At 40.1% G+C, this 16,783-nt stretch overlaps 1 protein-coding gene across 4 annotated transcripts in view; it reads right to left on the bottom strand.

Moving 5' to 3' along the window:
• The window catches only part of enox2 (ecto-NOX disulfide-thiol exchanger 2), a 360,733-nt gene extending 357,728 nt beyond the window's left edge, over nucleotides 1–3,005 (bottom strand). Inside the window, exons 1-2 of one of the 4 annotated variants that reach the window (XM_067457977.1) lie at nucleotides 2,787–3,005; nucleotides 545–717 (exon numbers count right to left, since the gene is read on the bottom strand). The gene's annotated coding sequence lies outside the window, so the exon portion shown is untranslated. The remainder of the gene's footprint in view (nucleotides 1–544; nucleotides 718–2,786) is intronic. The other 3 variants (XM_067457978.1, XM_067457982.1, XM_067457979.1) reach the window with 3 other exon arrangements.
• Between the last annotated feature and the right edge of the window lie 13,778 nt (nucleotides 3,006–16,783).

Genomic DNA, 16,783 nt, shown 5'->3' with positions numbered 1-16,783 from the left:
TCATTATAAAGCTTGGATTAGCCAGGATATTTATTAATAGAACTCTTGATTGTGTTCATCAGACAGAAGAAAGTAATGTACATATGGCTTGAGGGTGAGGAAATCAAGGGGGAAATTTTAATTTTAATGTGAACTAATCATTTAATGGTACAAATAATAGATTCAACTTTAAACAATACAGGTATTTTTAACATCATCTCATGCATAACACATTATGCATGTTATGATATGAACTGACAATCACAGGTATCAATAAGGGTGTTTGTAGGTATATGTGCTAGTAGCTGCATGATTCAATACATTAAAAACAAAGTCACATAGATATAAGCTGTCATTAAGATTTATCAATTATTATTTTAATTTGTAAAATATCAATTATCATTAATAGTCTAATAATATTCAATAACTATGGCACCCCTAAAAGTGTTTGAAAGGGGTCATATAATGGTACATGCACTTTTACAACTTGATTGTGTGGAAATGTGTTGGCAGTGCCTGTACAAAACCATCCTATAATGATAATAATCTCCTTATGTGTTTTCACCTGTCTCACGTCAAGCCGCTCGACCGTGTGACGTCACACACGCCCCTCCCACGATTGTTGATTGACAGCAGCGTTTCACCTCAGACCCGCCCAGAGCGAGCTCTCATCATCATAGTCCGCCATTCTTGATACGCTGGAGCAGAATGCCGTCTAAGCGATTGTGGTGTTCTGTTCTTGGGTGTAATAAAGAACACAGCAGTCATTCTGATGTTCCTAAATTATACATTTTGACATGAACGTAACTGCTCCTAAAAAAAGGATCGGGTACCAACTATTCGTGTTCCTGCTGCACCTCCAGAAGAAGTGAGTGTAGTTTAAAACGCTTGCATGCTTCATGATGAATGCGGCTAAAGTTTACAGGGTAAGTAAGTTAATTTAGATTACGGCATGCTTTCTATGTATGACGTTCTCAATATAATGCATAATCCCACGTTTATAATGAACAACGCGTTATGGTTATTGTGTTATTACAAACTGTGTATGCTGGTGATAAAGTTAATGTGGTAACACTACACTAAGCTTACTTTTGTAACGTTAGATGGCTTATAACGTTGTCTGTTGAAAGATTCCTGTAGTGAGCTAATGTCAGTGCTTCAGCCCTGACAGTTGTACCTAACACTGCATAGATAATGTTACGCATCACTGACAAGCCTACATTTACCGAAAAAAAGTTTTTCATCAGACCATTAGCTTTAACATCAATCTGTCAATGAAATTATGTATACATCAGTAAACGCATAGCATTCACATCTCACTACGCTAACGCTAACCTGCTCAGTGCATACAAAGATTCAGAAAACAAATCCAGCTCACCGGGCCGGCATCTTGTTCCGGGTTCAATTTGATACAATGTGTCCTCCCTCATTGACTCCCATTGCCATTCTTTCTCCAAAATATACCGCAACTGTTGTCAAAGCAACATTCCACGTGTGTGTGTCAACGCGCCCCACAGAACAGAGGGACGGGGTGAGCAAAGCTCATTATCATTTAAAGCCGTTTGCACTGGAAAGGCTTGCTGAAAACAGAGCTGTTTTTGACCAGGTAAATTTTTTTTTTTTTTTTTTTTCACAATACTAAGGAGAATTTTTAATTAAAGTATATTACAAACTTTACATTTAGACACTAAAGAATCATATTAACATGTACAAAAATGGCATTTTATTGAAATTTCAATAAAATAAAAATGTAAAGGATGTACAAATAATGGTACTATAGCTATAAAATCATGAATAGCCTAATTAGGAATCATGTTAAAAAAAAAACATTTATCATTTATCTATTATAACTTTTATTTTGGTTTGGTCGGTTGGCTGTTCCCTTATAAAGGTCCAAAAAAAATTCTTTTTCTTTTTGTTCATTTGTCAAGTTTTTTCACAGGTGGCTTTTTTAATTATATGATGTTATTACGTTGTCTTAATGCCAGCCAATCGCTGCAGGGCTGATCGTGGTTTCGAGTATCGATTCATCCTCTTCATGGAACGCAGCAACGGGCAGTGATCTCAGATAATTTAATCCAATCCGCAAATTCGTTTGAAGAACCAAATTAGCCAAAGATCAGATATCACGATTAGAAGATCTGAGATCTGTCAAATCCATAGACTATAAAAAAAACAAAAACAAAAAACATTCACCTCAGATGTAAGCGAGGTACGAAGAACAGACCTCGGTTCTCAACCCATCAAGAGTCAAACAGCTGCCTCGGTTACTGAACGAATCAATCAAAGATCCGACTCAAATGAACAACTCGTTTCACGAATCTGACATCGCTACTACTCGCTGGTGACGCAACAGTCGAGACGCGTAAAACTGTTGTGTTTAGCATGACACACAGTTATAATTAATGGTTACACCAAAACATATCAATTACTATATTATTATTACTTATCTAAAAGTATTATGAATCTCCTTCACAGTTCTCTTCTATAATTTTTAGTAACACTGGCGAAGTTATCACAGTCTTATTATAATAGCCTACAGGGTGAATAATTCATTTTTGTAAGAGAAAGATTAAACTCCTTTAAAAACATTAAGACGCTGTCCAAATGACATATTGCGCAGAGTCTAAATTGCATTCATGAGAACACGAGACAAAGTGTTTTAAAGCGCAGTGCGGCGCGTGCAGTGATGGATAAAATTGCGGTTGAAATAACATGTAAAAGCATAAACTTGCTGTTCATTCCTGTATTCGTCTGGCAATGTGAGAGCATGATCTCCATGGATATAAGTTTACACACGCGCTCACCTCAGATTAAGGAAGTGTCCAGCCCACCGCCGCGAACATAAACACTGTCCAAAACTGTCTCCGTCACTTGTCTGGCGAACTATGCTGGGTTTGTCTCAGTGTTTGGTGACGTTCCAATGCATGCAGCACTGCAGGATATTCTGCTGGGCTCCAGTTCGTAACTATAGTACTAGGAGCGAGCCAGTGAGCAGCATCGGTGCTGTCAGACTCAGAGCGGAGGTAAACACTAGGCATTATGGGAATCTGGAGGAGCAACGTGCCAGGGTAGAACACAGCGACATCTACAGGGTGCAATAATGTTTCAAATGACCAAAAAACAAATAGTACATTATACAATTTATGGACGATTTAAGAAATATACACTCTAAAAATGCTGGGTTAAAAACAACCTAAGTTGGGTCAATTTTCTACCCAATTAACCACACTCACAGGCTATAGCCAGGCAACTCTCAACATCCCAATGATGATATAATAAGACAAGTACTGAATCAATTTTATCTTTGTGTGCTCTTTCCTAATGAAACACTTTTGGTCGCTTCCTTGGTGAAGGCAACTGCTCGACAAATCAATTTTAAGTTTGATTGGTGTAATTATTAAAATTTCAAAGCAGTTTATTGTCAGCTGAGTGTCTGTGATTTTGTGTAATTATCCATGAATGCATATTAGATTGCTATTATTATAATCAAAGAACTCTTTAACCTGAAAAAAAACTTGCACATGTTTGTTTCTTCAGCAAGAATATCTGTTATACATTAAATCAAGCTATACTGACAATAATAATCACATATGCTCTTCAAAGAAAAGTTTATTCTTGTGTTGTAGATATTTGCAGAAATGCCTTCCCTGTGGTAACTATAAATATATGAAGAGCCACAATGCAAAGCGTTGTATGTGTGTGTTATCATAATTAACTCAAAACTAAAACCATAAAAAATGACTTGAAACTGAAATAAAAATGACTAACAACTAGGCCTATAAAAAAAAATATGCAAATGATAAAATATCGGCATGACAAAAACACACACCAATAGCCTACTTAAAAAATAAATAAATACAATAATAACACTTCGAAACATTAATACAAATTATATCTCATTGATACTAAAAGAACACTAGCCAGAAACGTAGTGCCTGAAAAAAGCAGTTATCTTAATGCAGCACTTTGATAGACATGCACAATGTTACATGCATATGGACTTTAATGATATCCCATTCTTAATCCGTAGGGTTTAATATGGAGTTGGCCCACCCGTTGCTGCTATAACAGCTTCAAGTCGTTGTGGGAAGACTTTTCACAAGCTTTAGGCATGTTTTTGACCATTCTTCTAGAACCGCATTTGTGAGGTAAGGCTCGCAGTCGCCGCTCTAATTCATCCTGTGCAGGCCAGTCAAGTTCCTCCACACCAAACTCGCTCATGCATGACTTTATGAACCTTGCTTTGTGCACTGGTGCGCAGTCATGCTGGAACAGGAAGGGGCCATCCCCAAACTATAACTATAACTGGTGATGCAAGGTTTGGATGAGCTGCTTGGCCATGGAATCCCATTCCATGAAGCTCTCTACACACTGTTCTTGAGCTCATCTGAAGGCCACATGAAGAGTGGAGGTCTGCAGCTGTTGACTCTGCAGAAAGTTGGCGACTTCTGCGCACTGTGCCCCTCAGCATGCGCTGACCCCGCTCTGTGATTTTGCGTGGCCTACCACTTCGTGGCTGAGTTGCTGTTGTTCCCAATTGCTTCCACTTTGTTATGACTGTGGATTATTTAGTTGTGTGGAAATTTCACAAATCGACTTATTGTACAGGTGGCAAGCTCACGGTACAACGCTTGAATTTGTGAGCTCCTGAGAGCACTCCATTCTTTCACAAATGTTTGTAGAAGCGTCTGCATGCCTAGGTGATTTAGTTTAAAAATCCTGTAGGGAAGTGATTGGAACACCTTAATTCAATTATTTGAAGTGGTTTCTCAATACTTTGGCAATATAATTGTATAAAGCAATAATATTATCCATATATTGTTATCATTATACAAGCACAAGTTGTAATTGCTGCTTAACTGAATACATGACATTAACTAACCATGTAACATAACATATCAAAATATTTTTATAGGCCTAATTCTGGGTGCATCATGCAAAACTCATCCATGGCTCGCAGCATGCATTGTGGCATGAAGCATTTCACCATTGTAGAGATTCATAGGCTGATTCTTGATATCTGTGGGAGTAAATCTCACAGGAGGTCAAAGTGCTTAATGTACCATCGGTTTTAAACCTTATTCAGCTTTTCTGATTAAAACCGTGCTGGAGCTTTTCTAGAATCACAATAAAACAAAGTTAAAGGGGTACTTTAGCGCTGGGAAGATCAATCTGTATTTTTGTCATTGGGGATGAAAGACTACAATTCCCAGAATGCTTCGCTGCCCTGTGAGGCCACTCCCAAAGCCACCTACTGGATTACTGTGACTGAGTTGGAGAAGACACTACAATTAAAAACTGAACGTGTCTGTTCAATATAATGAGTGAGTCACCACGAGTATCACAGCACTGAGCACTAACTGCAGGAGTGAGATAAATGAGCTGATGAGCTCTCGTGATGAGAGCTGAGGTAATCGCGACTACACTCACAGCATACATTCACAACGTGAGTTCAGTCTGACGCATTTCAGTTCATGCCTTTGCAAGCTTAACTTTTACAGAAATTAATTTGAGAAGTTAAAAGACTAACATTGCTCATCATAGCTCTGTTTAAATTAGTGCCTGCCTGTGGCAGCGAGCTGTGCTCTGAGGGTAATCTCCCATCCCCCATGCGCGGGTTCAAAAAATGCAGTCAACTTGCATCATAGGAGGAATTTTTCCAGATATAAAATGCATAAATCTCTTGTCTCAGGGGGATATGAGGGGGGAAAGCACAATCATTTGAATATACTCCAGGGTTTCTACTGATACAAAGCCATATGCTAATCGCTGAAGTAACCCTTTAGGTTAGTACATTGCTCATATTAAACTCAGTCACAAAATCAGTGAATTAAACAACCACTACACAACTGATTATCACTGATTATCTCTTCATCATGGCACATGTTAGAGGGTGGGATACATTAGGCAGAAAGTGAACATTTTGTCCTTAAAGTTTATGTGTTAGAAGCAGGAAAAATAGATAAGCGTACGGATTTGAGTGAGTTTGGGCCAATTTGTGACGGCTAGAAGACTGGGTCATCTCTAAAACTGCAGCTCTTGTGGGGTGTTCCTGGTCTGCAGTGGTCACTATCTATCAAAAGTGCTCCAAGGAAGGAACAGTGATGAACCGGCGACAGGGTCATGGGTGGCCAAGGCTCATTGATGCACATGGGAAGGCTGGCTCATCTGGTCCGATCAAACAGACGAGCTACTGTAGCTCAAATAGCTCAAGAAGTTAATGCTGGCAATGACAAAAAGGTGTCAGAATACACAGTGCATCACTATTTGTATTTATGGGGCTGCATAGACGCAGACCAGTCAGGGTGCCCATACTGACCCCTGTCCGCCACCGAAAGTGCCAACAGTGGGCACATGCATCAGAACTTGAACACAGAGCAATGGAAGAAGGTTTTTCATTTGGATGTCCAGGTGGTGCGTCGCTTACCTGTGGAACACATGGCACCAGGAGTCTCTATGGAAAGAAGACGATCTAGTGGAGGCAGTGTGATGCTTTGGGCAATGTTCTGCTGATCTTGGGTCCTGCCAGCCATGTGGATGTTACTTTGACACGTACCACAAGCATTGTTCCAGACCACATGCACCCTTTCATGGAAAGTGCATTCCGTGGTGGCCTCTTTCAGCCGGATAATGCGCCCCACAAAGCAAAAATGGTTTAGGAATGGTTTGAGGAGCGTAACAATGAGTTTGAGGTGTTGACTTGGTCTCCAGATTCCCACATGTCAATCCAATCGAACATATGTGGGATATGCTGAACAAACAAGTCTGATCCATGCAGACAAATAAAAACTACACTATGTGAAATTTTCCCCCACCTAGAGGTGAAAAGGTATATTACCTTCCAGGGAATAATAGATTCTGTTCCTCTTAATTCTGATTTCGTTTTAACTCCTACGGTGGCCGATTTAGTCCAAGATTAACATGGCAATCCCCCTCTTCACATTCGACACGGTGCCATCAAGTGTTAAAACGCGAAAGGCGAAGCTTGAATTTATGGGTATGTCCCTCTTTGGCTAATGTACTTTCAAGATGGAGGGGCAACATGGCGACCGGCATTCGAACCCCTCACCCGTATGTATTTTCAATGGCATATTATAAACTTACGAGAATACTTTATTAATACATATATTTGTGAAAGAACTAAGTGTTTTTAGCTAAGAATAAACTAAAAAAGTTACACAGTGTAGCTTTAATAAAATTAATATATTCTATGAACACCATGATCATTAACATTCACTGATGAATTGTGAACAATAATATCATGATTGTGTAAAAGGTACATTTTTTATATCAAGTAAATGACCAGAGAGGCATTTGTATATGCTCCGCACGGATCCTGCAGCACACATACACACAGTTAATTCTGGTAGCCTTTGCTTCTGTGCTATGTAATTAATCATCAGGAGATTTTTAAAACCATAAACATAGTGAATCTAATGTAGCTCTGAAATAGAGCAGAGAGCACAAGGCCAACAAGAAAAAGCTCCTCAAGTCCTGAACAGATCACACCCCTCATGATTTATTGCTCTACTGTGTTCCTTATTTCTGTAGCTGCTGCAAAAGAGTTCATAAATCCCATTGTTTTATTCTTGATCATGAGCTTTTAAGACAGAAAAAAAAATATTATTTCAAACATTTTTATACCATATTACTCTCTCTTCGACAATAGCTCCTACATCAAAGGTGATCATTTATATATATCATTACAAGAACAATAGTATTCTTCTATGACCAGAACTTCTGTAACGTGTCTTTTAACACACAAAAGAGGTTCCTCTGAGATTTATGGTGTGAAATCACAGGGCTTAAAAGATGGATTCAATAAAGGAATTGTGAAAAGAGGAAAAATATGGAAGCACAAAGACTTGCGCATACAATTGTCCTTATTTGTCATACAAAGTCCACAGACAATACTGCACTGGGAGGCTGGACTATTCATGAACAGCAAACAATTATTCTTCAAACCAATTCAGATGATTTAGAAGTGTACACACTGGGAACAAATGTGTGCATGCATTTACATTGCATGAAATTTGCAGTTTATGACAGCAGGGACTTTTTTTGTTTTTTTTGTAAGTCTTTAGTTTAGGGTTAAATGCTAACTAGTTGCTTATTAGCATGCATATTACTAGGATATTGGCTGTTTATTAGTATAGTATTCTATCACTCTTTGTCATATCAGTAACTACTTTACTAACTATGAATAAGTAGTAATTAGGAGTTTATTGAGGCAGAAGTCATAGTTACTTAGTTAATAGTGAGAATTGGACCCATTTTTCATATTTTTTATTAAAAACATCATTAAAGGGATATTTCACCCAAAAATGAAAATTTGATGTTCATCTGCTTTTAAATCAAATTAGACCCCATTGATGGTTGGAGTTAAAAATCATCATTTGTGTTCTACTGAAGAAACAAACACACCTACATCTTGGATTCCCCCCTTCTTGGATTAAGAATTTATTTTGCAGTGTTTGGTTAGAAACAAATGCAACATGGTCTGTCAAGTGCAATATCACAACTTATCTCTCGTGAAAACAGGGGTGTTTATAAGGATATGAAAACTTTGTTCAGGAAGCCAGTGTGGGAAAAACAGCCGGAGGTTCAAAACTAGAAAATTACTGACTGAACATAACCTACAGAGGATAAGAAGTTGTGTATGTGGTATAGGATACAGTTTTTTAAGGAAAAGAATGTGTACACACCAGGGTCCCCCTGGCAAACAGAAAGCTCAAATGTTTTATGTGTGCGAGTATTACTGTGTGTGAAACTGGATACAAGCATCTCTTAATAACTTGTTTTATAAAGTGTTGTAAATGTGCATGTGTGTGTGTGTGTGTGTGTGTGTGTGTGTGTGTGTGTGTGTGTGTGTGTGTGTGTGTGTGTGTGTGTGTGTGTGTGTGTGTGTGTGTGTGTGTTCAGCTAATGGTCCCTTGTATTTATGTCTAGGAGCAGTAGGACCAGATGTACTTCATAATTCATAATGAATCCAAAAAGATAAATAACTCAGAGAAATGAGAAAAAGCCATGTCTGCATCGGACCACAAGCCTCATAAAGAAAAGAACATAGGAATAGTCCATTCATTTGTTGCCTAACCAGGTGAACTGGTACTCTATCAGAGACTAGGGACAAAAAACTGCTAATGCTAATACTTCTTCTGTAAACTGTATAAAAATCAATTAAATAAAATTATAAAATAAAATATAAATGTACTTTTCTGAGCCATTTTGGATTGACTTTCAACCAACTTTCAAGAAGTCAGTTAGCCTGACAAGCCAGACCCACATCAAGATGTTTGGTCTGGAAACTCACCATAAAAAGGGCTCAATCCGAGGGGCGGGATAAACGGTTATCTTTCAAACTCCCTCTGCACGTGATAGGATAGCGCTACACCAACCAGAGCAATGAAGGTGAAACAGAGCTTGTTGATAGATTAAACATTTACCGTATCCGATCGTCTAAACTCCGAACACATCTTCCCTTTTTAAGAATTACTTCAGTGCCGTTCTTTGTTCTTTTCTCAGAGATAAGCTTAACTCCAAGTCTTCCAGAGTCGCAGTCAAAGCTGATTCGAAAGACCGCCACCGTTAGCCAGTTTCTGTGTTTACTAGAAGCACGCAAACGCAACTCGGCCGTCGTCATTATGGCCCCGCCCACCGACTCTATACACGATGTGATTGGCCCGTCCAGAGTGAGGGGAATACAGCTCAGAAGGGTATTGAGAGTTGCTAGACGACACTTGCAGGCAGATTAAATTTGCTGCCACTAGGGTGCGTCTAGATTTCTAGGCTAGAAGTCAGTTCACACAAGTGTCATATTTCAAATACATTACTTGCTTTGATATAGATAGATTTTCTAAAACATCTTCTTAATTGTTTTAGTGAGTAGTGATGCATTGATCTTAAAAATCATTCTGAAACTGATATAATTATTTGAAAGTTATGGATGATACGTGATAAAAGTCTTTCAAGATGCATATGGAAACAGGAGCACAAAGTTGATTCTGTTCTGAGTTGATTCTGAACTCCCGGAGCACCTCATGGATGAAGTCCTGGAATACGGAGGGGGCGTTTACCAGGCCATAGGGCATCACCAAATATTTATAGTGGCCTGTAGGGGTCACGAAGGTGGTCTTCCACTCATCCCCCTCACGTATCCGGATGAGGTTGTACGCGCTGTGGAGGTCCAACTTGATGAAGACAGGGGCACCACGGAGATATTCGAGCACGGACGGGACGAGAGGAAGGGGATATCTAAACTTGACTGTAATCTTGTTAAGGGTTCGATAATCAATGCAGGGCCGCAAGCCTCCTTCCTTCTTGGCCACGAAGAAAAAGCTGGACGCAGCAGGGGACGTGGAAGGTCGGATGTAGCCCTGGTCGAGTGCTTCCTTGATGTAATCTTCCATGGCCTTCTCCTCTGGCAGGGAAAGGGGATGAATCTTTCCCCTGGGCACTGGCTCACCCAGAAGCAGATCGATGGCACAGTCCCATTGCCGATGGGGAGGCAGCTTGGAAGCCTGGTGAGGACAGAATACATAATTGAAGCGAGAGTAGCAGGCTGGGATGTTAACAGATCGCTGGTCGAGGGGGCTTTCAATGGATGTAGCACAGACAGCGATATTCCTGGAACGAGACGTGGAGGGGATAGGCAGGGCAGATAAACATCCATTAAAGCAATTTTCTCCCCACTTGAGTACCTCACCGGACTTCCATGAGATGACGGGATTGTGCCTCTCCAACCATGGACGCCCTAGTACCACGTCAGCGGTGGACTCCTCCAAAACCAGTAAATGGATTTCCTCCACATGCAGGAGTCCAGTCGGAAGTTTCAAAGGACCGTCCAGGAGACTGACATGCCGTCGGCTTAACGGCCTGCCGGTGATGGACTCGGTTTGGAAGTTAGTCGGAGTACGGATCGTTGGCAGGTTGAGCTGACGATAGACGGCGCCGGAGAATACGGAAATTCCCAGTGGAACCGGAGTTGAGGAGGGCTGATACTGGCAAGGAAACATCGGCGGTAATAAGGTTCACTACAGTGGTCAATGGTCGACTCTTATGGTTGGCTGGATAGATCACACTCACCAAAGGTCTAGGTGGACGTGTAGGACACTTGGCGATGTAGTCGGAAGCACCGCAGTACAAGCACTGGCCGTTGGCCAACCGTCTTCTCCGTTCCGCTGGGGTTAGTCTGTGGCTGTCGAGTTGCATGGGCTCGTTGACTGGTTCTGGAGGGCTGACGGGCTCTAGTCGGCGGAGGAACGGCAGGCTCAAACACTGGTCCTGGTGCTCTTCGATAAACGCCTGCATATGAGTGGCAAAGTGGATGGAGAGTTGTATGAAACGTTCAAGCCCGATGGAATCCTCGTATGCAGCAAGATGCAACCTCACGTGAATTGAGGCTCTCATTTTCCTGGGCATACAGAGTTTCCGCCTATCGGAAGGCTTTGCCGCTCAGTTGGGAGACAATGAATGCAACTCTAGATCTTTCGTTGGGGAATAAGTGTGGTTGCATCTCCAGGACCAGCGAGCACTGCAGGAGGAATCCGTTGCAGTCCTCCACCGATCCAGAGAAGGGCGCTGGTTTGGCCATGGGACTGGCGATCAAGGGTGCTGAGGAAGGTGTGCTGGTGGATGCGGAAGTGGGCGCCGGTGGAGGTGTTGGCAGCGATTGGCGCACCACATCCACCAGCTCCTGGAAGGGATCCGGGGAACTCATCTGGTGCTCATGGTTGGGTCCGGTCTTCTGTCAACGGTACAGAGACTGCGGAGACAATAGATTTTAGTTAGCATAGTTTATTGAGCACCAGAGAGTCAAACGGGGTGAAGTGCAGGTGAACAGGTGAAGACTTTGTGAGATGAGGGGAATCGCTGGAGAGATCGCTGGAGAGATTGCTAGAGAGATCGCTGGAGTACGAGGGACACACACACACTGGACGTTGAAACACTAGGAGACTTGACAAGAGACACTGGAGATAAGCAGATATCTTCACGGGAGTCCTTGAGGTAAAACAGAGGCAGTTAGTACCTTCTCTAGACGAGACCGGACAGTGATTGTGAGTGTGTGTGTGTCTTTTGTGCCGGTGGTGATTGGGGTGATGATGGGCTGCAGGTGTTCGTGATTAAAACTTAGGAGAGGGTGTGCGCTGTGAGTGGGTGACGTTGGAGCCTGGCGTGTCTGTGATAGTGATGGGAAGTTCGGTTCTTTTCCGCGAACCGGTTCTTTCAGACAGTTCGTTTCAATGATCCGGTTAAAAAAAAACGGATCACCGGTTCTTTTACGTCTTTACGTATGACGTAATTTCTATCATCCCGGCGGATGAAAATACATTCAAACACATCCATATAAAGTATTTGTAACCAAAACTTAGTATAGTAATAATTATTATTGACATCATCATCATCTTGGATACATTTTTTCATTTATGTTTTGCAAAAGCACTCAATACAGCCACTGTCGTGCAAACACTGAGGTTTTACATGGATTAATTAAACTTACATTGACATAACATACTTACACAAATCCTCATTTCACCCGTGCTCATGTATTATCAGCATCAGCTGTCCCAGTCCGAGAGAAACAGTTCGGTTATGACGCTATCATGCATGCTTAGTATCTCAGCTCACCGGTTCTCAGAATCAAACATGCCCGAAACATTGATTTTCTGAGTAATCTAATATTGATTTTTAAAATCGCAAGATCAATCGTATAGCTCAATCACGAGTCAGTTGTGTTTCGCATCCGGGTTGCCAGATCTGCTCTAGTTACCACAGCTGCAGCTACAAACATTCCTGCTGATCCTGCAGCCTATCTGGCAACCTCGAGTCAGGGGGGAGAGGGAGAGGGGATACACTGCTCTACAGTCATTTGAAAGTGATTGCAGTACCAGTTTTGGCCACAATCTGGCATAAACTTCCTTTAAAATGCTAATTCTTGTTTTAAAAAATTCTATCAACAATTAGCATTTCAGAAATAAAGAATTCAATTCCTGATATTAATATAATTTCAGATATCTAAAATGGCTTTCTTCCTAGTAACAATCCCATTCATGATATAAAATATTAACATTGTCATTAGTAGCAATTAAATTCCTGATTTCAACAATTTAATTTAAAGTGCAGCCTTTGCTGAATTTTTAACTAGTAAAATTACAGTGATTGATATAGAGAAAGTTTTTACTAGTTAAAATTCAATTGTTGATATCAAGAATTCAAATCCTGTATATTAATAAAAATCAAAACGGCTTGCCATAATAATATCAATACTGGTATTGATATTATTCAGAATACCCCCCCCCCGCCACCTCACATATTTATGAGATTGTTTTTAAAAAAATAAACCACCTTTATAATTTATTTTCACTAAAAAATGTTGTTGCTTTATAAATGTTCTATATAAACATATATATTGTTCAATCATACATTATGGGTGTAGTGAAAAGCACATTTTGTGCCTTTAGGCAGTTTTACCCTATAAATTGTAAAACAAATTCAGGTCTCCAATTGAACATTTTCTATTGACTGGTTACATCTATTTTTTCAGTTGGAAAATTTAATTTCTGTGAATTAAATTGTTTCAATTCACAGAAATTCAATTTGGCCAACTGAAAAATGTAGATGTCACCAGTCACTAGAAAATGTTCAATTAGAGAGGCCTGACATTTTTTACAGTTTATATCATGCAACCCTGGTTCAAATATGTTTAAAGAAAATGATCTTTTTACTGTGAAAAGCAAACACACACAGCAGAGTGGCACTTTCTCCCAGAGTGGGAAGCTTCAGACATGATGAGCTCCTTTAAACTGAAATAAATATATGAAAGAAATGGATCAAAGAATGATCACACAAAGAGTCCAGCTTTAACAAGTAAGGTTTACCTCGAGTGTGTTCTCTTTCTACCTTTGAGGAAAAACTCTGATAGATCAAACAAATGGGGACAGGTCTGGAGAATGATTGTGTGGGGACAAATGACATGGTGATAAACGTTTGCAAAATCCTTTCAGTGCACTGAAATGTTTTCTTCCTAAAAAGTCCTACAATGCACAATCACTGTCGCCTTTTCGTGATATACTGATTCATGACTTATAGGGATTTGATTGAGATAGGCGGATATATCACTATCTTTGATGAACGAGGAGAGTTATTAAAATATGAGAGCGTTCAAGGTGAAGTACAACCTCATTTGATTAAGCAGTTAAGATCTGTACAATAACACAGAGCTGTGGTTGATGGGAACTATGTGATGGGTGTCTTTTCATTATCTGATGATTGATTAAATAAAATTTGAATTAAAACACACACGTGTGGCAGGTGCTTCAAAGGCTCCAGCCCTCTGGAATCTACTGGGTCAAGAAATATTGATTTTCTGATTAATTGAGCTCTTTATCTGAGTATTCGAATATTGATTTTTAAAATCGCAAGATCAATCTTTTAATCAATAATGTTTTAAACATGGTAAAAATGGGTCCTGTTCTTTAAATTAGGTGGTTGATAGGCATGTTTTTGTGCCTTTTATTTGCCACCATGGCTATGCTGTAGTATACACTATTTTCCCAAAAATATTGGTACACCCCTCTAAGTCATTGAATTCAGGCAATTCGTACAACAACCTCAATCATTCAGATTGGTACGATTTTGGTAAATCGTATGTATTTGAAGAGTTGGTTGAGTGACCTAACCTCAAACCCGATCACGAAGCCTACCCATCACTACAGTATAGACAAATTATACGAATTCATATGAATGAGGTCGTACAAATTCACCCAAATTAGCCACTTCAGTCATGAGATAGAATTGTCCAATCACTTCCATGTCTACAGGTGTGTAAAATCAAGCGCTAGGCATGCAGGTGCTTCTACAAACATTTGTGAAAGAATGGGTCGCTCTCAGGAGCTCAGCGAATTCAAGCGTGGCGGCAGTGGCTCAGTGGTTCATGTAGGTTGTCTACAAAGGTAGGTTGGTTGATGGAAGGTTGGTGGTTCCACCTGACCAAGTGTCGGGGTGTCCATGAGCAAGACACCTAGTCAAGCTGCTGCTCCCGACAAGCTGGATGGCGCCTTACGTGGCTGACATCACCGTGGGTGAATGTGAGGCAAGAATGTTAAACACTTTGGATGACCATAGGGTCATCAAATCCATCATCAAATGCAGTCCATTTACCATAGGCTGTACAATAAGTCCATTCATGAAATTTCCACACAACTCAATATTCCAAGGTCAACTGTTAGTGGTATTATAACAACGTGGAAGCAATTGGGAACAACAGCAACTCAAAATAGTATGCCACGTAAAATCACAGAGCGCGGTCAGCGCATGAGTCAATAACTACAGACCTCCAGACTTCCATGGCTGAGCAGCTGCATCCAAGCCTTAAATCACCAAGTGCAATACAAAGCGTGGGATGCAGTGGTGTAAAGCAGGCCGCCACTGGACTCTAGCGCTGTGGAGACGTGTTCTCTGGAGTGACGAATCGTGCTTCTCTGTCTGGCAACCTGATGGATGAGTCTGGGTTTGGCAGTTGCAGGAGAACGCTACTTACCTGACTGATTTATGCCATGTCTAAAGTTTGGTGGAGGGGGATTATGGTGTGGGGTTGTTTTTCAGGGGTTGGGCTTGGCCCCTTACACTGTAAAAAATGATATGTTCAATAAGTTATGACAACATATGTTTTTACTGTCGTTTTAACTTATATGGTGGAAAAGGTGATGTTTGCTAGAAGGATCGAGTGAACGATCTGTATGAAATGTATCTACGGTTGTATTTTGTAATACAAAATAATATTACCCTTTGTCATTAGACACACTATTTAGTTATGTATGGTACTTGGCAGAGGTGGGACAAAGTCATTGTTATGCAAGTCACAAGTAAGTCTCAAGTCTTTGCCCTCGAGTCCCGAGTCAAGTCGAGTCAAAGATGAGTCAAGTCTCGAGTCGAGTCAGAAGTCAAAGCCAACAAGTCTCAAGTCGAGTCCAAGTCCTACCATTTTAGTTTCGAGTCACTTCAAGTCATCTTACCACAGAAATAAAAATTATACAAATCATGTATGTCTGTAAGATTTATATTTATTTAAACCTCTTTTTATACAATGACATTAAGCAAATACAGTAAAAAAAAAACAGAAACACTAGAACAATGCACAGCGGCTTCAGTCCTGTATTGTGTTGACCTCATATGGCAAAACAGTTCAACTTTCAAATAGATATGGGCATTATGGAAACATTATGGGAATATTGTTTAGCTTATTTTTGGTTTAATTTGGTTTACTTTAATAATTTAATTTATTCAATTATTTTGTTTTGCTATACTTTTTATGCCAGCTTGCCATAGCCCCCCTATAGCATCCCCTCGCGGCACCCAGAGGTCCCTGTCCCCACTTTGAAAAGCACTGCTATAAAGCATATGACTTCAGTTTCTGGAGGGAAAGGGCTTTCTTATGACTTTTGAAGCAGTGAAAATATTCTTAATATTGCATACACTGAAACTGAAATATTATCGTATACCGTAGTGTATAATAGACAATGAATATTAACACAACAACACTGATATGAGTAAAGAGTAGTTTCAAATACAGCGTGAGGCTATAAGGGATTTTCTGACATCTGTTTCATATTCTTCTCAGGTATGAAGAATACCTAGAGGGGTGGGGGGCCCAAAACAAGCCCAATATTATTTATTATCATCAGTATAATTTATGATCAATAATTTATCAATAAATGACCCTGCAACATTTTAAATTGAAATCTCGTGGAGTTTAAAATGCAAATACAGATGGGATTTTACAAAATTCTTCAAGTTGCAATAA

This window comes from Pseudorasbora parva, chromosome 11, assembly GCF_024679245.1.
Source record: "Pseudorasbora parva isolate DD20220531a chromosome 11, ASM2467924v1, whole genome shotgun sequence".
Classification (NCBI taxonomy): domain Eukaryota; kingdom Metazoa; phylum Chordata; class Actinopteri; order Cypriniformes; family Gobionidae; genus Pseudorasbora; species Pseudorasbora parva.
The sequence above is the reverse complement of the archived record's forward strand: the minus strand, read 5'-3'. Positions and strand labels throughout refer to the sequence as shown.